The 25,798-nt window shown below is 40.8% G+C and overlaps 1 protein-coding gene and 1 long non-coding RNA gene across 6 annotated transcripts in view; one reads left to right on the forward strand and one right to left on the reverse strand.

Annotated features, from left to right (window-relative positions):
- Window positions 1-25,798, forward strand: part of ELF1 (E74 like ETS transcription factor 1) — a 148,935-nt gene that overhangs the window by 34,493 nt on the left and 88,644 nt on the right. Inside the window, exon 1 of one of the 5 annotated variants that reach the window (XM_039530372.1) lies at window positions 12,904-12,995. The exons of 2 other annotated variants lie outside the window; for them this stretch is intronic. The gene's annotated coding sequence lies outside the window, so the exon portion shown is untranslated. Of the gene's footprint in view, window positions 1-12,903; window positions 12,996-16,919; window positions 17,034-25,798 lie in introns of those variants that run through there. 2 more of the 5 variants (XM_039530339.1, XM_039530358.1) reach the window with 2 other exon arrangements.
- LOC120401011 lies at window positions 13,550-15,062 on the reverse strand. The gene is made up of 3 exons (XR_005596227.1): window positions 14,563-15,062; window positions 14,417-14,462; window positions 13,550-13,663 (listed from the first exon to the last, which is right to left on the reverse strand). It is a non-coding gene; the product is annotated as an uncharacterized LOC120401011 (long non-coding RNA).

The raw sequence follows: 25,798 nt of genomic DNA on the forward strand, positions 1-25,798 counted from the left end.
CTATCTTGGCACCGGAGCACCAAGCCAGCAAGTACATAAACTGAAAGGGGTACTTTTCAATGCTGCTGCAAGCACTAGTGGATCACAAGGGACGTTTCACCAACATCAATGTGGGATGACCGGGAAAGGTACATGACGCTGGAGTCTTCAGGAACTCTGGTCTGTTTGAAAAGCTGCAGGAAGGGACTTTCTTCCCAGTCCAGAAAATAACCGTTGGGGATGTTGAAATGCCTATAGTTATCCTTGGGGACCCAGCCTACCCCTTAATGCCATGGCTCATGAAGCCATACACAGGCAGCCTGCATAGTAGTCAGGAGCTGTTCAACTATAGGATGAGCAAGCGCAGAATAGTGGTAGAATGTGCATTTGGATGTTTAAAAGCGTGCTGGCGCAGTTTACTGACTTGGATAGACCTCAGCGAAACCAATATTCCCATTGTTAATTACTGCTTGCTGTCCACTGCACAATAGCTGTGAGAGTAAGGGGAAGACGTTTATGGCGGGGTGGGAGGTTGAGGCAAATTGCCTGGCCGGTGATTATGCACAGCCAGACACCAGGGCGGTTAGAAGAGGACAGGAGGGTGCGGTGCGCATCAGAGAAGCTTTGAAAACCAGTTTCATGACTGGCCAGGCTATGGTATGAAAGTTCTGTTTGTTTCTCCTTGATGAACCCCTGCCCCCTCTTGGTTCACTGTACTTCCCTGTAAGCTAACCACCCTCCACTCCCCCCTTTGATCACTGCTTGCAGAGGCAATAAAGTCATTGTTGCTTCACATTCATGCATTCTTTATTAATTCATCACACAAAGAGGGGGATAACTGCCAAGGTAGCCCGGGAGGGGTGGGGGAGGAGGGAAGCACTGGGTGGGGTGGGGGAGGAGGGAAGGACAAGGCCACACTGCACTTTAAAACTTATTGAAGGCCAGCCTTCTGTTGCTTGGGCAATCCTCGGGGGTGGAGTGGCAGCGTGGCCAGGTGCCCCCCTACGTTCTTGGGCATCTGGGTGAGGAGGCTATGGAACTTGGGGAGGAGGGTTGTTGGTTACACAGGGGCTGTAGTGGCGGTCTGTGCTCCTGCTGCCTTTTCTGCAGCTCAACCATACACTGGAGCATATGAGTTTGATCTTCTAGCAGCCTGACATCAATTCTTGCCTTCTGTCAGCAAGCTGATGCCACCTATCATCTTCAGCCCGCCACCTCTCCTCATGTTCATATTGTGCTTTCCTGCACTCTGACATTATCTGCCTCCACGCATTCTGCTGTGGTCTGTCAGTGTGGGAGGACTGCAGGAGCTCAAAGAACATTTCGTCCCGAGTGCGTTTTTTTCGCCTTCTAATCTTCACTAGCCTCTGCGAAGGAGAAACATTTGCAGCTGATGGAGGAAAAGGGAGAGTGGTAGTTAAAAAGACACATTTTAGAGAACAATGGGTACACTCTTTCACATTAAACCTTGCTGTTCACATTACACAGCACATGTGCTTTCGTTACAAGGTCGCATTTTGCTTCTTGTATTGAGGGCCTGCCGGCTTGGTGTGAGAGATCACTCACGCTTCACCCCTCCCCCCACTGCATGGCTAACAGCGGGGAACATTTCTGTTAAGCCACAGCCAAACAGCCGAGCAGAAACGGGCACCTCTGAATGTCCCCTTAATAAAAGCACCCTATTTCAACCAGGTGACCATGAATGATATCATTCTCCTGAGGATAACACCGCGAGATAAAGAAAGGATGTTTGAATGCCAGCAAACACCGGGACCATACGCTGCCATGCTTTGTTATGCAATGATTCCCGACTACGTGCTACTGGCCTGGTGTGGTAAAGTGTCCTACCATGGTGGACGGAATAAGGCCGCCCTCCCCAGAAACCTTTTGCAAAGGCTTTGGGAGTACATCCAGGAGAGCTTTATGGAGATGTCCCTGGAGGATTTCCGCTCCATCCCCATACACGTTAACGGACTTTTCCAGTAGCTGTACTGGCCACGAATGCCAGGGCAAATTAATCATTAAACATGCTTGCTTTTAAACCATGTGTAATATTTACAAAGGTACACTCACCAGAGGTCCCTTCTCCGCCTTCAGGGTTCGGGATCATGCCTTGGATGGGTTCGGGGGTTACTGGCTCCAGGTCCAGGGTGAGAAACATATCTTGGCTGTTGGTTTCTCTGCTTCCTTGTTGTGAGCTATCTTCTCCATTGACAGCGTCAAAGCACAGGGTTGGGATAGTGGTGGCTGCACACCCTAGCATGGCATGCAGCTCATCATAGAAGCGGCATGTTCGGGGCTCTGATCCGGAGCAGCCATTTGCCTCTCTGTTTTTTTGCTAGGCTTGCCTGAGTTCCTTAATTTTCAAGCAACACTGCTTTGCGTCCCTGTTATGGTCTCTGTCCTTCATGCCTTTTGAGACTTTTTCTAATGTTTTGGCATTTTGTTTACTGGAACGGAGTTCAGCTAGCATGGATTTGTCTCCCCATACGGCGAGCAGATCCTGTACCTCTCGTTCGGTCCATGCTGGAGCTCTTTTGCGATCCTGGGACTCCATCATGGTCACCTCTGCTGATGAGATCTGCACTCACCTGCACCTTGCCACGCTGGCCAAACAGGAAATGAGATTCAAATGTTCGCGGGCTTTTTCCTGTCTACCTGGCCAGTGCATCCGAGTTGAGAGCGCTGTCCAGAGTGGTCACAATGGAGCACTCTGGGATAGCTCCCGGAGGCCAATACCGTCAAATTGCGTCCACACTACCCTAAATTCAACCCGGCAAGGCCGATTTCAGCGCTAATCCCCTCGTCAGAGGTGGAGTAAAGAAATCAATTTAAAGAGCCCTTTAAGTCGAAAAAAAGGGCTTTGTCGTGTGGATGGGTCCAGGCTTAAATCGAGGTAACGCTGCTAAATTCGACCTAAAATCGTAGTGTAGACCATGCCTTAGACTGGGCCCTGAGGCTTCAGTATCCTGTGTAGTGACTGTGCTTACTCAGCAGGTTGATGGGATTCCTTTCCTTTCCTTTGGGAGTCTGACAGTAGTGCTGAATACAGTGACCAGCCCAGGAAAGGTAATAAATTCAGTACATGCATGTCTGTTGTACCCTAAGTCTTAGCATCCCCTTGATGGAACCCAGGGAGGTATAACCTCTTCAGAAACCCCAGCGGGGATCAGGTATGTCAGTCTGTTTATGTCTTCCCCATCCTTGAGGGAGTGTCCTTTCTGAACTAGTCAGGGTCTTTGCTCTCAGCTTCTCAAGCTTGGACCTTGCTGCCCAAAATAAGTTTTTGAGAATAGGGGTGAAAGTAATATTAAATTTTTAGCGGTACGGGGTTTGGGGTCAGCTTACCCCAGCCAGCCCATCTGCGCTGCCTGGCCTGTGCCGCCTGGGGCTCCAGTGGCAATTTAAAAGGGCCCGGGACTCTGGCAAGGCCTGGTCCTTTTTAAATCGCCAGCCCTGGGGCAGCTGCCCCTTTTGCCCCTCACTGTCGACCAGTGTGTATATTGATTCCATGGTTTTTAGCATCTAGCAAAGTTATGAATCCCAGGCTCATCTTTCGAAAGCCTCATGCCAGTTTTCTTTGAGCACAAGAACTGAGGTCAGGTGTAGAATGATAGCTTTGTGAGAAGTGTTTGCCCACAGATGATATAGTTTTGTCTTTTATCATTTTTCTTTATGAGTTTATTCAAGAACTTAGGGATTGTTTGGTTTAACTCCTACAGTTGTTTTGGGGGAATTTGATGCACTGGATGAGATATAACACATTTTATGATAGACAATGTATAGGACTCATGGATCTTGAAAGGTGTCTTGGGGCATGAGGGGAGGGGTAATTGATCATCATAGCAGTAGCAATATATCTGCAAGTTTTGCATCTGTTGTTACGGTGGGGTCTGGTGCCACTTTCCCAGACCTGACAAAGAGCTCTGTGCAGCTTGAAAGCTTGTCTATTTCACCAACAGAAGTTGATCTAGTAAAATACTAGATCAATACTACCTCACCCATCTTGTCTCTCTCATATATTGTGGGACCAACACTGGTACAACAACACTGCAAACAAAAGAAGTTTGGTGAGCTCTGTAGGGGGTTGGAGGTAGGTCATCAAAGCAAAAGGCCCTTGTTTTGTCCCCGAAGTGCTGATGGATGGGTAGCTATCTGGTGTCATTGTCCTATTTCCTACATGTTTTTCCACAATCTGCTACGGAACTAAACCAACATAGTCCTACAGTAAATGTCCCAACTACCAGGTCACAATACATTATTCATAAATTATTGCAGAGTAGCCCCACTTCCACCACACTGAGCACTTTGAAAATCCCAGTTGTTTGTTTAAAGCAACTTCATGGGATATGAATGCTAAGGGTTACTTTTCAGAGAATGGGGAGTTGTACAACTAAAACCACATCCACAACTTTGGGGAAAATATCCTTTAGTGCACCGTTTCTCAGCCTATGGGTTGGGATCCAGAATTGGGTCTCCAGAACATTTCAGGGTTGCATGGCATCTCCTGTGGCTCCTGTCCCACAGGGCTGGCTGGGCATGCATCCCTGTTCCCGGCACTGCAACCTCTGGGGTCCCAGCGCCACTCAGGTTTGGCCCAGACGTCATGATTAAGAGAGTTCGGATTGGCCAAATTTGAGTGAGTGACACTGCAAACCCATGAGCCAGGTCCCAAGTCCATTCACACAGATTTGGTCCAGTCAGGAGAGTGGGGCCAAACCTGAGCGGCGCTGCAACCCAGGAGGTTGCAATGCATGGAGCACAGAGCCAAGACCATTCAGCCCCACAGCACAGAAGCTGCAGGAGCTGCCACTGTGGAATGAGTGCGAGGCAGGACCCAACCCCCCACGGGGGGCAGAACCTGACAGAAACCATCTCAGGGCCTCCAACCCTAAACTATTTACTGGGTAGTGACAGGCCATAAACATTTACAAATGGCTCCTGAGGCCAAAAAGGTTGAAAACCACTGCTTTAATGTGTCTTCCCTTCTTCTTCCTCCTCCTATAGGAATATAGTGTATGTTGTCTTAAAATATTCCCTGACATAAAGTGGCATTGACTTACTTGGAAACTGAATTGTACAAATACTGCTATATTTTAGTTCAGAAATTTGGTTTGAGATTTTCATGTGTGGGTTCCTAAAATTAAGCAGCCTTATTTTCAGAAATGCTGAGGAACCACATCATCCATTAAAGTAAATGGATTTGTCTGCACTGGTGAAACTTTACCGAAATAATTCACACTGCTTCAGCTGAACTGCTGTTAAAACTGGTGGGAAGCATGGAGTACACTTCGAAACATTTTTGCCACAGTTTTTTTTAGAAGGTTTTATTAAAATGGCAATGAAAACCGTTCCAGCCTCTGGAACCTGGTCTACACTATGGCTTCCCTCAGTTTTAACATAGTTCAGTGGGAATATTTTAGTAAAGCTAATCAGTGTCGACAAGACAATGGGAATTTCAGTACTTGGCACTCTTTGAAAATTAGGACACTTATTTAGGTATGTAACTTTAGGATTGCATATTCAAAATGTTTGTCCTTGATGTTCATATGTGTACATGAGAGCAAATCAGCTGTAATATGACTTTGAAAAATGAAGTGTAAATCCTTTCGCTCCAATCAAGAGAGATTTTCCCAAAATGTTCTGTACTGTGCAAGGCTGTACAAAGTCATGATTGGCGCTGTATGGGGAGGCTGATCTATGAAAGCCATCTACAAAGCAAATCTAACTTCTTCTGCACTAGGAAATGCACAAAACCAACTTGAATGTATAGGCAGGATGAACTTTTCTCTCTAGTTTAGTCCTCAGTTGTCAATTCATGTCAGTTTAAACATCTGCCTCACCCCTATCACCACTACTCTCAGACATACAATTAATTTGTAAGGGCTAGGAGTTGCTTAACTGTAGACTTGTGAAATAACTTTTTTGCATCATTTTCTAAAAGGAAACACTCTTACTCATCTTCTAAAGGGTACCAATTAAACATCACCCAGTTATCTTTCTCCTCTCCAGCCCAAGCTTTAAAAGAGAGATTGGCTTCCACATATATTTGTTTCTACTCCCATATTCTGTTCCTTAAATGCCTAATTAAAGTCCAGAAAAATACAATGACTGTGTGTGCTTTTTACATGTTTTGTTTCTGAAGTCCTGTATTTGGTGTGCACATTAGAACAGACACAGAAATGTTAAATAATACTCAGGAGCTGGGTAGGGAGCCTGCCCCTTACCCCAGCCCTGCCAACCCTCCCCTCAGCACTCGTGGCGTGTCCTCTCCCTGGCCGCACCCCCTGAGTACCCATGGCACTTCCCCTGACATGTCCCCCCCCAAGCATCCACAGCGCCCCCCCCAGACCCTCCCGTCCTGTCCCCTCCCGCAAAGATTTAGTCAGTGATATATAGTAAAAGTCATGGATAGGTCACAGCCCATCTGTTTTTGTTTATTGCCCGTGACGTATCCGTGACTTTTACTAAAAATACCGGTGACTAAAACATAGCCTTAGTCATGAGCCATGGTGCTGTAGAAACCATCTTCATTTCCTTTCACTGTCTCAAGCTATGTCTACATGGTTCCACTGTTCAGACAATGGATGTATGAACTGAAGTGCACACTAGCATGCTTTAACTCCCTCATGTGAACACTGCTGGCGCAAACTGAAAGGTACTTCATTTGTATCAGTGTACAGCTGTTTGAAAGACTACTTTAACACAAACTCACTGCCATTTAGATTGCGCCAGCAGCATCCACAGAGAAGAGTTATGGTACAGCCCACTAGTGCATGCTGCAGCTTGTACCCCCCATAGTTGAAATGTGGGGCTGTGTAGACGAGCCCTATTGTAAAGCCTGTGGGACTAGAATCTGGGCTGCAGGGGGGTTCTGGGTTGCTGCTACTTCTGTATCGCCAGTGGAGGCATAGGTTGCGTTTCTGCTGGAGGACCCTGTGAATCTAGACATTGCAGGAAGTACTGCCTAGCAGCACCTGAGTAGTGCCCCCCCTCCCCGAGCCCACTGATTGGCTCATGCTGGTATATAAACCAGGAAGTCTTCATAGGGAGCTGTCTGAGCAATGTTGCAGAGTGTCTGCTTGCTTCAGCTCCAGACTTTGCTTTGCTGTGGACTCTAGACTCTGGCTTCTGACCCTAGTTCATCCCTGACTTTTCTACTTGCCTTGTGTCTGTAACCTGGTGCCTGACTCTGACTCCCTGGCATCCTGACTCAGCTTGAACTCCACCCTGCTACTTGTCTCCTCATGTCAACTTGGTACCTGACCAGTGCACATAGACCACCCACAGCCTGGCCCTGACACCCCTGTTCCTTTTTGTCTTAGGCCATGTTTACATTAGTGAGCTTATAGTGGCACAGCTGTACTGATGTAGCTGTGCTGCTGTAAAATCGCTCATGTAACTGCTGTAGGCCAATGGGAGAGAGTTCGCCTGTCAACATAATAAAACCACCTCCAGGAGCAGCAGTAGCTATGTCAGCAGGAGAAGCTCTCCTGCCAGCATAGCAGTGTGCACACTATCACATATGCTGTCAAAACTTATGTCACTCAGGGCTTTTTCCCCACACCCCTAGGTGATATAAGTTTTGCCAACATAAGTGGTAGTATAGATATAGCCTAAGTCTTAGGTCGGAGATCGGTGTCTTTGTGAGCCCAATTGTAATCATCACCTCCGCCCATTTTCTCGTCCTGCAAAGCTATATTGAGTTCACATATTTAGCTTGCTGAAAGCCTGTCCTTGATAAGTGTCAGTTGCCCAGTCCTTGGGATTTCCATTGTCTTTGTAGGGTCTTCCACTCATGTCTTCTGCTTATAACAACATGATAAGATAGAGTTATGAAGATAGTTCATAAAAATAGGAGAGACAGTTCCTACTTCCATCACAACTAGTCTAGCTCTGGATGTATAGGGCTTTTTCTCCCAGACTCAGACCTCTTGTCCGACACCCTTCCTTAAGACATGGAACTCTGCATTCCAGTCACCCTAGATCCTAAAACCATTGCCTTAGATCTCCTGAGCTGTTTTCCCCCATCAGTTAAAAATGCTCCTTCAGAGTCTCACCTAGCCTGTAGGCCCTCTGGGTTTAGTTTAACCCTTCGGCGACAATGTGGCTGGAAAGCAAGGAATACTGGCTTAACAAGTGATAGCTAACCACAACCACTTTACTCTTAAAAACTTTGGGAGTTACAGAGCCTTGTAAAATAACAAAAAGTCCTGAGACACACCCTTCCCTAGTCTGATCTCACCCCTTCTGTGAGTCCAAGGTCTGTCAGCATTTCAGGCTTGGCAATGGTTGCTTAGAGCAGCATCCTCTCTGACTCTGTCTCTCTTTGCCCTGTGCGTCCCCTGACTCCTGCAATGCTTCAGGCTCCTCCACTGAATCATTCTCTCCCCCACCTTGTGTAGAAAGTCCATCATTCCAGGGGGATGGATCAGTTCCTGACAATCAGTCAATGGCAGTAGATCAGGGGTAGTCAATTATTTTTTGTCAAGGTCCAAATTTCTTGGTCAAGGTATGGTCAAAGTCCAGACTCCAGATAAAATAATAATTGGCCCACGATCTGCCTACTCTAGATTCATGGTTTCTCAGAGATTGTACTTCAGTGAAGTCTCATGTATCTGACTTTGGCACGGTACTGTCTGCAATTCAATACAATACACTAAGCTGCCTTGTGCAATTTTAGACGAATGTTCAGCACATAGTAATAATTATACCTTGCTCTTATATAGAGCTTTTCTCCAGTATATCTCAACATCCTTTACAAAGCTGGTCATTATCCCCATTTTACAGATGGAGAAACTGAGGCACAGAACAATGAAATGATTTACCCAAGGTCACTTATTAGGCCAGTGGCAGAGCTGGAACTGGACTCCAGGTCTGCTGAGTGTCAGTCCAGTGCTCTAGCAATAGGGTACACTGCCTTTCTAATACAAAATGGAGTTCATAATATGATACAGAGATATACCAGTCTGTCACATCCTCATTTGAACAACTGCAAAACCTAATTATTATTGAATTGAGCTCAAAATTATCATTAGTAATTTGGAAGAAAACTGATGTAGCAGTAATGGTGAATATGCATCTGCTTAACCTCACATTAAATATGAATGCATTTTATATATGCTTTTTAAAAAACATGGCCACCACAACTAAATTAGAGGCACTGAGAAAATTCTGCATAGTTTATAATCATGCTTGACTGCAGTCATATCTAACCATAGCTGAATTACTATAAGAGAGAGAGTTGGTCCAATATAATATATATGTATGTATGTTACAGTTACTGTAATAACTGTTAAATTCCCTGTTGGGATTGCATATGGTTTAAAATTGATTCTGCATTTTCTGGTTATCTGGGCACATGGAAGATAGTATTAGAATTATGTGGATGAAGTGATAGAGAATACAATATGCCTCCCCCAGAAGCTAGATAATATGCTCTGACTAAAATAACATCATAATGTTACCCCTGCTGAGGCCTTTTTCAGCTAAGAACTGAAAATGAATATATAGTTTGGTCTGGAACTAGAGGGAAATGACACTGGTAACCTTTACTTGGTGAGTGGTAAACCAACTACTGTTGATCAGCTTGTTGTTTCACATCCTTTCCTAATTTAGGCTGAAAAAACCTTGATAAAATATAACTGATAAAATCATCTGGATAATTGCACTAGTCATTGTAAATTGAGAGCCAACTTCTGCCCTGTCTTGCATCTGCTGTGATCCTACTGAAATCATAGAGAATGCAAGTAAAAACAAAACTTTAATCTTAATTACTAAATATAACTATAACTAGTAATCAAGTGAAGATAGTAACTTCCATAAAAATAATCCATTTTGCTTAGTGGCTATTTGTTCAAATATTGTTTAATTGCTGGTAGGTGTTGTTTAATTACTGCTAGCTATAATAGTATTTGGACTGTTTCCATTCAGCTACCGAATGAAGTTTAAGCTTCTCATCCTTGTAGCATTGTGCAGAGCATTAAAGACATCTGTCTGCTTTTCTGCTCTTGTCGTCTGTCGTGCCCTACCGTGGCCCTATTGCTCCACCAGTAATAGCACTCTGGTCTTTGTGCCTTTCCTGTGCCGTTCGCTATGCCTGCAATGATCTCCATATCCAATGCACTGGACTTATCCCTCTTCAATTGATTCTTTATCCTCAAAGGTACAAATTCTAGTCCACTTTCACTTTCTAGTCCACTATCAAGCCTACACTAACATCTTCCCAATTAAAAAAAACAACCAACCCCCCCCCCCACATTTTTGTTTGTTCTGATTGAAATTTTGTTAGTTCCATGTGTCTGTGTGTTTATATAATCATAGCCCCTGTCACAAAGTGCTCTACAATGTCATTATCTGTGTCTTGTACAGCTTTAAGAATACTCGTACTGTTCAACAAAGAGTAGATAGTAATATTCAGTTGTCAAGGCTGATTCCCCACTCTGGCACTTTGAGTGCAGAAGGTGGAGGCCTGCAAGGATTTTAAAAATTAATACTTGCCATTCCAGGCTCGTATTAACCCCCGCAAGGTTACAGCTTTTCTCTGACCTTGGCTTGGTAAACACTGCCACCACCCGAGAGAAAAGCTACCTCTTGCAAATCCTGGAAAAATTCATTTCTCAGCTTTTCCACCCCTCCCTCAGGGAAGCTGAGAAGAAAACAAACAAAAGAGAAACCCAGCTGTTGCCACCAGCAAACTGAAAAACATATGCGCAGACCTTTTAAGACACAAAAACCAATCAGGTTCTTAAAAAAGGTAAATTTTTATTAAAAACAAAAAGAAAGAAAATGCATCTGGAACTTAGGCTTTTGCTAAAACGTTTAAAAAAAAATCCAAAAAATTAAGCACCCAAAATAGCTTTCTTGGGGGTTCAGCTTAAAGGTTACAAGCAAACAAAAGCATCTGGGGTTAGCACAAAGGAATTCACAAGCCTTACAGAAAACAAAAGAAATAAACCTAATCACGTCTTTCTAAACATTCCTCATCCCAATGAATTCTTCTAGGTGTGAATGATGAATTTTCATACCTGGTCCAAACTTTACACGGCATTTCAGCAGTCCCTCCCCCCACCCCGTCTCTTCATCCCAGAGAGAACAACAGAGAGATGAAAGGAAAGGTTTTTTTTCCCCATTTCAAAAAGTTCTAACCTTCTCATTGGCTCTTTTGGTCAGGTGTTTACCTGGGGTATTTTTTAACCCTTTATAGGTAAAGCAAGCAGCCACCAAGAGGGATTTTATAGCTAACTGGCTGGCTGGGTGTCCATAAAAGGGAGGCTCTCCCTTTCATTTATTACATTAGTTTAATCACATAGATAGCACATTGAAAATTGAGAATTTTGAAAGCCATATTTTTCCTTTGGTATGTTCAGAGAAAAATAGTATAGAACTATCACGGTTCAAGCAACTGCACCTGAATTCCCCCGCCTCCATGGTCCACCGTGGGCACCCAGTCTTAGCCTTCTGGCTCCTCAGGCATCACTTTTCTTGGGCAGAGAGACACGGCTCCTTCCTGACTGGGATATTTCCAGGCTGCACAGTTCCCTGCCTACACTGAGTTCCCCAGCAAGTCAGACTGCCTAAACAGGCCTGCCTCGAGCTCCCCTCAGAGAATATAAACAGTGTAATTGCTAGAAGTTACCACATAGCCCTTTATAAGCAAGCATATTTATTCTTATGGTGAAAGCATTACAGAGAGAACATATTAAAAACAATAAAAGAATATACATGCCTGCTTATAAACATCAGAAATCAACCCAATTCCAACAAGGACTCTGGTAGGATTCAGTCCTTCAAACTCCATCAAGGTGTTTTTCTGTCTTTCCAAGTTCTTAACAGCTCTTAGTTCAGAACAAGAACACCCATTAATCCATGAGTCATTCTTTTCTACAGTTTAGGTCTAAAGGTCCCCTCCTCAGGATGAAACTTCAAAAGGCTGAGTTCTTGCATAACCAGAGGAGGTATATCTGCATACACATCCACCTGGGAAACCCATCTCACTTTGTCCCATAAATTCATTCTTGTCTGGCACAGTAACACTTCCTAGGGCTACATGCATTCCACAATAATACATAAACTTTACATTTTTAATAAAATGGGCTCCGAAGCTACTTACACTTAATTCATTAGGATTTTTCAAGGATATTGCAGGAAATTGCCGTAGCTGTCACCAGAACGTAGTAAGATGTAATTGTATATTTTATGTATCCGCAACTATTGTCTTCTAAAGAGCAGCCTGTTAGGTAATGCAATTACTGTGAAGACAGAAACATTTTTGAATTTTATATTAATATTTCTTTAGTGTTTTACATTTTTTATAAGGTTACATTCAAATGTTTTACATTTATAAAGGCTAATTAATTGATTGTCTCTTTGCACATGCAAAGATTAGGTTTCATCCAGTTAACAAGTAGCACAGAAAGACGTATCTAATATCCACTATGTAAATTGTTCCAACCCTTCTTTGTCCATTGTTTTGCAAACATAACAAGCTTTAATGCACCTGTTTGATTATTTTTTTTTTTACACAACTTCAATCAACAGCACCAGTGACTTTTCTGTTCTCTGCTGTTAGGTAAAAAACATGAAACATTATATGTTCATTTCCTTAGCATTTGACAAATTAAGTGCTTTCTTACAAAGTGAATGCCTTTCAGTCACTTTCTAAAATGTGGTTTTAAATAGCCAGTAGTGCATGTTGCACTAACTCTGCATTTCAGTTTGTTACAAAGATTATTTGGCCTTTGCTCTTGCTAGCTAAGGTGGGGCTGGGTGATTCAGGTTGTTCTCTTTTCCCTTCTTACCTGCAGATTTGCATGTTTGACCTAGCAGAGTAATTGGGCCCACAGCAACATGGGCGTGCCTCCCTGAGAAACACTTAGTTTCATGTATGACTCATAAGCTGAAGCACAGACACCACTTCCCCAATCTACAGTAGCCATTTTAACTGCATAAAACTGCTGGATTTCTTTTTACTTTCTGGCTCTTGGGACTATGCAAACACCTTAAAACAAATTAAGGTAACTTTTCTGTCTTGCTGTGGTACAGTATCTAAATAGGAATGATAATTCTAATAGCAGAGTAGGTGTACCTGTTGAAAAAACATGGCTGTATGTTCTTTACCTCTGTTAATGTATGAACTCAGTCACATGCTTGATTGCACTTAACTACCAGGGGAAAACAAAGAATGCCAGTTCTTGTAGGTTTTTGGCCTTGAGGGCAGAGCATCTTTTAAAATCTAAAAATCTTTTGTACACCAGAAATTCCTCACATGTATCATGAGAGTGAGACTGAAAAAAAGAAAACTTCCTGTTATAGTTTAGTAAATACCGTCAGTTCTGTTGCACTTTACGTAAACATGATTATTTAGTATTTAAGTGCTGTGTAAACTAGAGTTTTTTGGGGTTTTTTTCCTGTGTTTTTTTCAAAATATTAAGTGGACTATATTGTTTCTATGTTCCTGAAAACAATACACCTGAAATAAGCCTTAAAAATTGACAATGTTTTAAGTGTTATTGCATTTCATTTCATGTATGCTTATTCTTAAAATGTGTTAATATTTAATACTTTAGATGCGCTGCTGGTTTTATTGCTTTAAACACGGCTCAGTTGATTGTAGGATATATTAGTCTTTTCTAAAGCTTGGTACACGTCTCTGTTGATCTGTTTGTCGTGTAGTAGAGAATTTCTGAAAGATATTTGGGCAAAGTATTAGTTAATAGTACTACAGACTCTGGTTGCATTTGCTTTGTTATACTTGCTAAGGTTTGATTCTGAGCCGCTGTAAACATGGTGGATTTGTAATTCAAAGAATTGATTACCTGAAAGTCTGTTTCTACTGAAATATCCCATAAAAACCCACTGTCACACTGTATAATTTAAAATGGAACAAGAGTCTCATTTTTTTCATAGAATAAAAAATGGATATATAGTTATCCTTCTCCATACTTCTGGTCCTCAGAGCTTAAGATTTTGTGTGTGACAATGAGAAAGGCATAGTGTAAAAGGGACTAGGTTTAGTGCCATTTGTACAAGAAAGGTTGTGAGGAAATATGCAGTGTTCAAAGGCTGTTTTTAAATGTTCAGTAGGGAAAAATACACTTGCTACTAAAATAAGTGTAACTCACGACTGCGTGCATGCGCACTCTCTCACGCACACACACTCACACTTCGAAATTGTGTTAAGTATGTTCCTGGTCCTGTAGTTCCTATTTGAACACAATTAATTTTGATTTCAGTTGGAATCTTGTCTGAATGAGAACAGGGGCCTTCAACTCTTGTATTTTAATTTTTCAATTAAAAACAAAACTCACTTAAAAATAAAGTTGAATTTCTTCTAAATTTAAAATCTAACACACTAGAGGAATGAAACTATTTGTAATATTGTACATAGGGGATACTTTTCAGTGTCATTTACTGTTCACTATAGAATAATACCTACCTCACAGAGTAGAGTGTTGTAGAGTCTTGCTTAATATAGTAATCATCTACAGTGGAGGGAGAGGAAAAATTATTAGGCTAATAGTGCACGCTTTGGGTGCGACAGCCTTTTGCTTTGAATCATCTGCAGTGTTTGCCAATAGCTACCTTGTGCATCCTGGCATGTCTTCTTTTTCTTCTTGTCTCTTAATTTTAGGTTTCATTTTTAAACACATTTTAAATCCCAGGTGTTTCAAGAGGGTATGCAATGTATACTTCCCCTGAGAAAAATTATCTTTAGTAGAAGGATAAGATAAGTACTAGGGAACAGATTGAAAAAAACATTTTGAATGTGTTGTGGAAGATTTTTGTTTGTTTAAAAAAATATTTACGATTTGTTGGACTATTTGAATTCCTTTTCTCTCCTCCTACTTCCCCATGAGCATTGATGTCCTTTTAGCTGTAGTTTTGGTCTATGGTAGCCACCTTAAACTCACTGTCTAGTGTTAAACTTGAACTAAAAGAGGGGACCCTGGCTTCTCTCCATTCCCTCCCCTCCTTTACTTATCTTGCAAGGTAGCTGGAGGTCTTTAAAGAGTTAATCTTATAAGGTTGAATTAGCAGTCCCAAAACAGCTCCCAAATTGCTGGATGCTTCTGTAGTGCTGTTGTAGGGTAAGCAGCTGTTGCTAGTTTTTTTTTCTTTCCATGTAGCTCTTTAAGGAGAAATCTCTGTTCATCCTATAGGCAAAACGGTTGTGTCCAGGCTCTTGGATACCATGGTGAGGGTGTGGTACAGAAACCTGAAAAGAACAGAACCAAATGCTATAACTAGTTGAGAAACTGGTTCAGGGCTCCCAATTGCTCTTTTTAAAGATTAACTTCAAAGACCTCCCACTGAGAAGCAGAAATAGCTAGACTGGAAGAGGAAAAGTGGTGGTTAAAAGCTCTGACTGATTTTTCCAGCTGAAGTGTGGGTGTGGTATGAGATGTCTCTCAAAAAAAGTAAAGGTGATTTTTCTATACATCCATTAGACCTGATAAGTGCAGTGCTTTCACTGGAATTTTTTTTATTGACAAGGTCCAAGTTCTGATTGCTGGGAGTTTGATGCATGTTGTTGACAACATCCTATAGGCCAACCACCCAGTCAGAAACACAAGGCTTTGGACAATGTGTAATTGCCTCTGATGTCTGTGGAAACTGTTAGTTCAGTGGTGCATTACTCTTCTCAGGCTTCTTGGGATGAAAAATTACGTGGCTTCATTCCTGTCTGGAATAGCTGAATTTGTATGTATGGAGATAAAGTAGAGCCGAATCAGGTGAACTGATCCAAATGCCTTTGAAAGTGTTTGTATGAAAAATGTGGGATTTCCCTTTATACCAGAGGGAGGACTTTGATCTCCAAAGTAGCTTTCACTTTTTGATCGTTAAGTAAAGGTTTCTAGGCTTTCATTTGGCAACTTTCACTGATAATTTTAATACTGTACTTTCTCGTGAATTTTGTTGAATATGAGAAGAGCAGAGACTTCCTTTCTGAGAGGTGATTAAATACAGGGGAGGGGGAATAGATGTACAGTCTTGTTTGTGACCCACTCTGTAAGCAGCATGACTTTCCTAAAAGTTTAAACTTACACTTTACTCATTACACTTATGCTTTTGATACCATTGATATCTTTTAGAGCTAACTTGCTTTGTTAAATCTGACTGTGTCTAGGGAGGAATATTTAAATATTTGCTCTTAAGAGACTATTTGCACTGAAATTTGAAGTATTTTACTTATCAGTAGTCCACAGCTGTAGTGTGAAATCCTCTAGATACTCTCGCTCTCCTGACATAAAGGGACTAATCTGTTCAAATAATGTATTCTTTAGTATCTTTCTGTCTGAGGGCCTGTCCTAAGGCAAAGCTACCAACTGTGCTCAATCTTTGTGCTGATGGGATCCCGTTAGATAAGGACTAAAGTTTCTGCATTCTTACCCTGATGTTTGTTAGGATTTAACTACCCAATAACCAACTTTAGTGATGATAGGAATTGTATAGCTAACCCTCAGTACATTTAATTGAGAATTTGTCCTTAAAGAGATCAACTCATGTCATATAGGACTTCATACTAGATTAGAATTCTAATCTGAAAACTGCATTCATTTTGCTAGCCTCAAAATGAGCCTTCAAAGTCCTCAAGTTTTTATGTTAAAATTCTCCCTTACCTTGGAAGAATATAGCTGTTATCTTCACTTACTAGGAATAGAAATGCCAAACCTATAGATTGACAATTTGGAAGGAATGCTTTCAGATGGCTTGAATAGTATTTTCTCTGTGTTTCTGTATTTCGAGACATAAGTCTAAATTACTTTTAAAAACCTTGTTTAACCAGGAGTCAGCTGGGCATCTGATCTTAATTAGCAGGGGTAATTTTTTTGCATCCTTAATCCCTTTACCTGTTTGTACCTGTTCAGCAGGTGAACTAATCACTGTCATGACTTAATTTTAGGACTCTTTTCCTATTTGTCTAATTTACATAATGATAAGTAGTGAGATGACTACCAAGTTGCGTGGACCTCAGTGAAGCCTTTAGGATGGGGAGAAAGGAGTGAGAGTTTGAGTGATTCAAACTGGTCTTGACCGTTTCAAGGAAATCGGTAAGGATGTTACATGTATTTTGTGGTTTATACATATTATTTCATCACTAAAAGTTTTCTCTATAGATCTCCCCAATGTTCTTAATTGTCTGCTTGACAGATAAATCTCTTTGTTATTTAAGGAAAAATACTTTTCACTCTTTTTAAAAAATAGTTAACGTTGTGATTTGAAAACACTTTGTCTATGTCTGTCTCACTGTTGTTCCCCTGCCTAGTTATCTTTTTGTTTATGTGGGTCTTTCACACTGCAACAAGGGAAAGAAATGTTTAAAAACATAGTAAAATGGAAAACATAATTACTGCTTGTGCTAACCAGGAATGGTTTATATCAGAAAATGCTGATAGTGTCATTTTAAATTTTCTATTAAGTTTTCCCTACTTGTGGACATTATATGTGGAAGAATTGATGCTCTGGAGTTAACATCTATAATCTTTCAAGGATGTGCTAGCATGATTGATTGTAATCTGGGTGCAGCAGGCCATCTCTCCAACACAAAGTGGCTCCTCTTGAAAAAAATAAGCTTGAAAATAAGCTTGGCATCCGACGAAGTGGGCATTCACCCACGAAAGCTCATGCTGCAAAACGTCTGTTAGTCTATAAGGTGCCACAGGATTCTTTGCTGCTTTTCTTGAAAATAGTGCCTTTGAAGTCACTAGGAGTCTCACATATGCATTTGAGGGGAAAATACGGCCTAAAGCTTTCAGTGGAGCCTGTTCTCTTGTCCAATCTCATGCTACCTGTGTATTTGCTGGTCATGAAAAGATTTTCTACATTGCTCCTGTGAACTCTTTACCTATAACTATAATTGTTCAAACTTAAAGTATAGGCTGTTTAACTCTTGAGAGACACGGGGTGGATGAGGCATATCTTTTATTCGACCAACTTCTGTTGGTGAAAGAGACAAGCTTTTGAGCTACACTGAGCTCTTTTCTGTGTAGCTCAGCAGAAGTTTGGTCCAATAAAAGGCAGTACCTCATCCACCTTGTCTCTCTCATATCCTGGGATCAACATGGCTACAATACCGGAAACAACTATGTTGTATTGTCCATTTGGACATGTAGTGCGGCCAGTAATGTTCAATGTTCATCTGATTAGCTGGAAAGAGAAAAATAGTTAATTTTGCCAAAATTTGCAAGCTGTCCTATGAAAAGAGTGGTCAGTTAATACAAATTGTGAGAATTCACACTATGGACTCTTAGAGGCCTTGAAGCAGCACACAAATTACCGGTAATTCTGAGAACCTATGCAGGATCTTGTATGATGCACATTTTGGGGTGCAGCACTTTCCAACTCATGTTATTGACTAAATGAATGCTATTCTTTTTTCTTTAAATGTACACTTTTTTCAAAAGGAGAAAATAAGGAACTATAGACTATAGAACCATATATCACAGGGGTAGTCGGATTAGTCTGTATCCACAAAAACAACAAGGAGTCTGGTAGGGTGACCAGATGTCCTGATTTTATAGGGACAGTCTTGATATTTGGGGCTTTGTCTTGTATAGGTCCCTATTACTCCCCACCCCCGTCCCGATTTTTGACACTTGCTATTTGGTCACCCTGGAGTCCGGTGGCACCTTAAAGACTAACATCAAATAAATCTGTTAGTCTTTAAGGTGCCACCGGACTCCTCGTTTTTTTTATAGAACCATAGAAGCTTCTGTATCATGTGTGTGGTGTTGGTTTTTTTCCTGCCTGTTTGGATATACAAACAAAAATGAAACTTTTTTGTATCGAGAGGCAACTCCATGACGCTATTTGTTTGAATATAAGAGAATGTTTATGAAGTTCTCACTAATACTAACCTATATCTATCCAAAAAGTGTATTTAGTCTGGTCACCAGCCAAAGCCAACATCGATATAAGTATGTTTTTAAAAATCCAAACACCAAGAAGTAAAATTGAGTTTGTCTAACATAGCCATAATTTAGGAAGCAGCTAATTAATAACACATTTAAAATGTAAAACCGTTCATAGAACATTCTAGCAGGCAAGAAAAATCCTTATTGTTATAATTTCCCCTAAATATTTACTTCTAGAAGATGTGTGTATGCTACTGTAACTGTCTTCCTCTAAAATCAAGTGTTAATATATTGGATTAAATACAAGCCAAGTGGATTTTTAATATTATGCTCTGATTAGATTGTATTTAATATAATTATAGCAATAATGGGTTGGAATTAATTTCTCTTACACTTTCCAATGTTGAGGCTGTCAGTCAAATGACAAAATAAGAGTCCAAACTTGTAAGTGCTCAGATAAAATAGGGGAATCTGAGGTTTGAAGGAGAGATTTAGTAATACACCTCTACCCTGATATAACGCTGTCCTCATGAGCCAAAAGATCTTACTACTTTATAGGTGAAACCGCGTTATATTGAACTTGCTTTGATCCGCCGGAGTGCACAGCCCCCCCCTCCCAGCGCTGTTTTTACCACGTTATATCCGAATTCATGTTATATTGGGTCGCGTTATATCGAGCTAGAGGTGTATAAGGTTGTGTGATGACAGAGAGTATTTGTTTAACAATGTATTGCTCATATTAATTCTGACGCCTGCTTGTATCTCAGATCCCTATAGTGTGGACAAGACTATGCCATCATTATGTTAATATGGTCATGTTAAAAAATACATGACTCCATGGGGGGAGAAACCACTAAGGTAATAACTAGATTGTTATTATTTGTATTATCATAGCGCCTTATTGTATTATCGACGCCCCCATCATGACTAGTGCCCCATTATATGAGGCACTGTACAAACACAGAATGAAATGTCAGTCTCTGCCTGATTAGGGAATAGCCATTTCACTCTTTGAGAACAGTCCATGGAATCATCACTATGGATAGGATACCATGCTGGTGATACTACTGCACTGGTTCCATATATATTGTACTGGATTTCAATAAAATATGAATGGAAATCTTCATGAGTCAGGAAATGTGAAGACTCTGTATTTGTTGCTGCAAACAAGTACCTGTAGAAAATTTGGGACTCAGAAACAGAGAACTGAATTAAATCCTATGTGCATTCTACTGAGACATTTGCCAGCTTGCTTTCAGTGTGTTCTTCTAAGGCAGTGTTTCCCAAACTTGGGATGCCGCTTGTTTAGGGAAAGCCCCTGGCGGGCTGGGCCGGTTTGTTTACCTGCCGCTTCCACAGGTCCAGCCGATCGCGGCTCTCACTGGTGGTTTGCTGCTGCAGGCCAATGGAGGCTTCTGGAAGGGGTGTCTAGTACCTCCCTCGGCCCGCGCCACTTCCAGCAGCTCCTATTGGCCTGCAGCAATGAACTGCAGCCAGTGGAAGCAGCGATTGGCCAGACCTGTGGATGCGGCAGGTAAACAAACCGGCCCGGCCCACCAGGGGCTTTCCCTAAACAAGCGGCATCCCAAGTTTGGGAAACACTGTTCTAAGGTCTAACATAGCCTAGAATATATATAGAACTCAGTTTGTAATATCTATCCAAAATACATTTGGTATTTGTATTTATGGACTGGAAGGGTAATAGCACTAGATCCAGGTTCTATCCAGACTATTCCACACATCTTTTTATCTGAATCCTGCTGTTAAATTCTCATGCTGTCCCAGCCACAGGTCTCCCTATGGTCAGGTCTAAAAGTAGGCCTTGTCTACACTACAAAAGTTTCGCTCACATAGCTAGAGCGGCAGACCTTCCCAGTATAGATGCAATTTACACTGGCATAAAAGTGCTTTTTCTTGGGGTAGCTTACACCAGTTCCCCAAGAAACACAAACGATACTGTCAAAAGCACTTTTAGGCCAGCAGAAATGCATCTACACTAGGGCTTATACTTGCATAGATATATCGCTAAGGTGTGTGTTTTGTTGTGGGGGTTTTAACTGACATAATTATGATGGAATAAGTTTTAAGTTTAGACTAGGCCTGTTTGCACCAGTTTAACTGAAGCTATGATATAAACTGATTTAATTAAACTGTTACAGCTTTGTTCATGGCCACTCTGTTTAGATCAGGGGTTCTTAGCCTTTTTTTGAATCACATCCCCATTTTTTTTCTAAATTGGAACCCCCTACACCCTTTTACAAAATGGGACTTTTCAACATAATCTAGATGGAACTGGGGCCATTAATACTCTGATTCCAATAAGGACTGGTTTAAATAAACATGATAATAGAAAACTTGGGAAGGTAATGGCTTTTTTGGTGGGGGAAGCAGGTGCAAACAAAGTCCTAAAAGTGCAGAAACAACAACAAAAATAAATTTCTTTTTTGAGGAGTATGGGAAGGAGACATAAGGACTAGATATGGGTTGCTATCACTTTTTAAAATGTTTACTTTTTGCTACAATAAAAGCATACTAGTTATTCCCATCTGCTTAAGGCAGGGTATTCAAATGAATTGATGACCTTTGCACTCAATCTGAAGAGAGAAATGAGTGAAGCAGACAGGGGAGCTTAAGCCTCTTAAAATTTCTTCTAACTGAAAAGAAAGGTAGAGAAACTGTAAAGAATGTTTTATTGTTACTAAGATGAAAAATATAAGAACTAAAAAGAATTTTAAAAGTTGATTGCTGGTGATTGCCTGCACAAATTGTGTGATAAAAATATTAACTCATTGCACTGTACTGCCTCTTAGTGCAAACAGAATAGTTAGTTATTGTGATCTACTTGTTAAGAAAACATTCTTTGAAAAAAACCTCCTTGGTTATCTAGAAAATGTCTTGTTCAGTATGTTTGTTAAAGGAAGACTGTTGGGTTAAAAATCATAATTGTTATCTATTAAAACAGATTAAAATAAACCAAGTCCGTTAATGCAGTTTATTTCTTCCCCTACATGGAGCTTGAACAATGGACACAAACTAAGTCAGTTTATCTTTTGTTTCTGGTTTTACATGGAATTTCATACATTAGTACAGTGCTGCAATGTGTAGGTTTCCCTGCTGAAGCACTAAGGTTTCATTCAAGTATGTTGGTAGGCTTGGATACATCAAATAAGTTGATTTGTTTTGTGGAAAAAAGCTGCTGCGTGGAGACCATTCAATCCTGCTAGTATTCACTTTCAAGGCTCTTCATCCCTACCTATCATCCCTCATTTGCTATTGAGCTATTGATGCTCGCCTCTGATTGGCCAGTCATGTCAGCCTCCATTGCCCGCTTATTACATTTTCGTTCTTTCTCCTGTGCGGCCCCTTACGCTTGGGAAAAGCTTCCCGTAAACATCCACAAAACTATGTCGTTATCTACCTTCAAAGACTCTCTTGCTTTGATGCCTACAAAAAATTTGATAAGGCTAGGGTGCTAGTGTGCTGAGACCACTGCCTATCATGCTGACCAATATTGTCTCATTGTTTCCTTATACTCCCTTTTCTATCTGTATCCATCTGTTGTCTCTTGCCTTATACTTACATTTGTAAACTCCTTGGGACAGGGACAATTGTTTTGTTTTATGCTTATACAGCACCTAGCAAAATGGGGCCCTGATAACAAATAACAATAACAACAACAATAGTTTTAACAAGATCAGTTGCGTGATACAAACTGGCTACCAAAAATATAACGGTGCATCAATGTAGTGACACAGTAATTAGTTTCAGGGATAAATCTTCAGAGTTAGTGTTTTTTACATTTTAAATCCGTAACAGTCTCAGTTGAATATCATGACATTTCATTTTTAATTTTTGGTAAAATGTTCATCTTTAGAAACATGCCAAATTCTTGATTGTATCAAAAAATCTCATTTATTCACAACTTTCTTTCTGTGTCAGGTTAAATATTTAGCTTCTTCTAGGCACACACTAATTTGATTGCCTAATTTTGTAATATATTAGTGTACTAGAGACTATTATGCTTGTAAACATTCCTTTTTGCATCATGTGGCAGGCAGGAAATCTTAGTAATACATTGTGAAAATACGTAGTTATGATCTGAGAGCTTTTGCTGTAATAAAATGTTCACTCTGTAAGTGGAACAGAGATGAACTTCCAGGGTTAAAAAGAATATCTGAGTCCCATGTAAACCACTTCTGGCTCAATGTCAACATCTCTGCCATTCCAGTTTTCCTAGGAAAACGTTGAATGCTGCCAGTGTATGTTGCAAGAGATATGACCGATGTGACTTACAAAGTAAGAGGCAAAACTATAAAATGTTGTTGCCTATATAATGTTGTAGGAATCTGAGATGGAAAACTATTTTTCAGTCATCTTCTACCTCTCTCTGCCAATTAAGCAAAATTTACTAAGTTTCAGATCATGCTGCAAGGCTTTTTTTGTTCCCAAGGATTTATGAATAAACGTTGTTTTGTATTTTTTTCATTTGTTTGAATGTTATGAATTAGCTGAGTGTGAAGGGTGGGACCCTGAACCATGTTTCTTTGATACTGTACAGTGCCTACCTACTTTTCTCATAGGTGCTGAGATGCTGTAGAGATGAGCCTGTGCTTAAGTTCCTCCACTGGGTCCCAGTCAACGTCCGATGTCATTTGAAGGCCTTGCTTCTAATTTTCAAAGCCCTGGCTACATCAAAGGCTGAATTTTTATCTATGAAACACCATGACAGCTGTGCTTCTCTGGGTCAATGCAAATTGCAAAGCCCAGGACTAAGCATGTGAGAACTGGGGACAAAGCATTATCTGTTATGGAGATCTGGCTATGGAACAATCTTTAGAGGTGATCAGACAAATCCAGAGTGTGGCCGTCTTTAGGAAATATTGCAAAAACTTTTTCTTGAAGAAAGCCTTTCCACCAAGGACTTTAAGGCCAAAAGAGATCATTGTGATAATTTAGTCTGACCTCCTACACATCGTAGGCCACAGAACCTCACCCATGCTCTCCTGTAATAGACCCATAACCTCTGGTTGAGTTACTGAAGTCCTCAAATCATGATTTAAAGACTTCAAGTTACAGAGAATCTGCCATTTATTCTTGTTTAAACCAGCAAGTGACCCGGGCCCAGTGCTGCAGAGGAAGTGACACTCACAAGTTGAACACCCTTTTTATTCGTAAATGCCTTTCAATCAGCAATCCCTCTTCCCTCCCAACAAACTCCCTTTCTGGGGTGAAAACTCTTCTTGGGGTAGAAGTGCTAGAGACTCCATGAAGTACACCAGACACTTTGCTGTTGCTATTAATTTTACATGGATGGAGCTCAGATGCTACGTTGAGAGCAGCAGTGTTAAACTCTAAGATAGATGCCATTTATTATTTCCAATAGCTTTGTTCTATCTAATTTAAAGCAACTGAATAATGTAGCTTCCAGTGCTTTCCTGGAGACTATTAGTGAACCTTCCAGATATCCAGCCTAATTTTGTTTTCCTCACTTTTGTAATGATTTACACCAAGACAACTGGCCACTGACTGAAGTAGGATAATGGAGAAGATTCTGTATGGCATTTCTTATCCACCCCTATTTGCACTTCTTAGGACCACCTTAAACAGTTTCTCTCCATTCCTCCTCTTTCCTTAAAAACAATGTGGTCAACATTTTTAGGTTGCTGACTAACTAAGAAAATGAAACTTTCTGATAGCCTAGATTTTTGGGGGGAGTCTGGAAGCAAGTGGATGACTTTACCTCACAGGGATCCTCAGATATAACATACTGGAGGAATCAAAGGGGCTGTTTGAATATATAGTCATTAAAACCTGAGGACCCTGGTTACAGCTGTAACAGAGTTGTGCCTCTTTTTAATAAGCAACAAAGAGTCCTATGGCACCTTAAAGTCTAACAGATGTATTGGAGCATAAGCCTTCGCAGGTGAATACCCACTTCGTTAGACGCGTGCTTCGTCAGACGAAGTGGGTATTGACCCACAAAGGCTTATGCTCCAATACGTCTGTTAGTCTATAAGGTACCACAGGACTCTTTGTTGCTTTTTACAGTTCCAGACTAAAACGGCTACCCCTCTGATACTTGACCTCTTTTTAATTAAATTTTGCTTTGTCTGTTCCTTGATCCTTTGCTTGCCAACTCTAAAGTAGTTCTTACTGTGCCTTTTTGTGCTGCACTAAATACATCTCCATTATTTTGTGGTGGAATCCTAGAAACTACAGTTTAAAAAACCTGTTTGGTCATCTAATCTAATCCCATGCTAGTAGAAAATTGTTACGTTCAGCATATATTTTTAATGTTTTATTGTCTAGACTACTTCTGAAAGTTCTGAGCAATGTGGCTTCCACCATTGGCTGCTATATATTTATGGTTAACCTCTGTTTCTCTCTGTTTATCTGTGATACAGAGTATTTGACATACTAGGATACTCTGCTGTCTAGTAGCTGCTTTATAGAAGGCCACACACTAAAACCTATGTAATACTGATGTGTGTAGTACTGGGGTACAATAGAGGAGTTGATATGATCACAGTTTTAATATTATGGTTTGTGATTCTCATGAAACAATGTTCCAGTAAACTTGGGCTAGTTATGTCTTAACAAATTGACCGGCTTTCTGTGTGGGAATAAGTTTTTGCCCTCCTTTTTTGAAAAAATATTTGTCACAGGTTTTAGGAGAATTTCATCTCACTATGTATGCTGCTACTTATATCTTTGCCTGTCACACTTAAGAACCAATGGATTATTTTATAACAAGTAAAAAAGAAAGATGTATCTGTGAAGGCAGGAAACACTTGTCATTCAGACTCCATATCTTCGTTTCTGCTTCCTGTCAGTTAAACCACTAGCAGAGGAACAGATGTACTAAGAGATGACTCTACTCTAGTTTCCGTCACGAACAGAATTGTGTAACAAGCAGCCTCCTGAAGCAAATTTTATTAAAATCTATTTGCTTTCCATTTATT

The sequence above is a fragment of the Mauremys reevesii genome, linkage group 1, assembly GCF_016161935.1.
Source record: "Mauremys reevesii isolate NIE-2019 linkage group 1, ASM1616193v1, whole genome shotgun sequence".
Lineage (NCBI taxonomy): Eukaryota > Metazoa > Chordata > Testudines > Geoemydidae > Mauremys > Mauremys reevesii.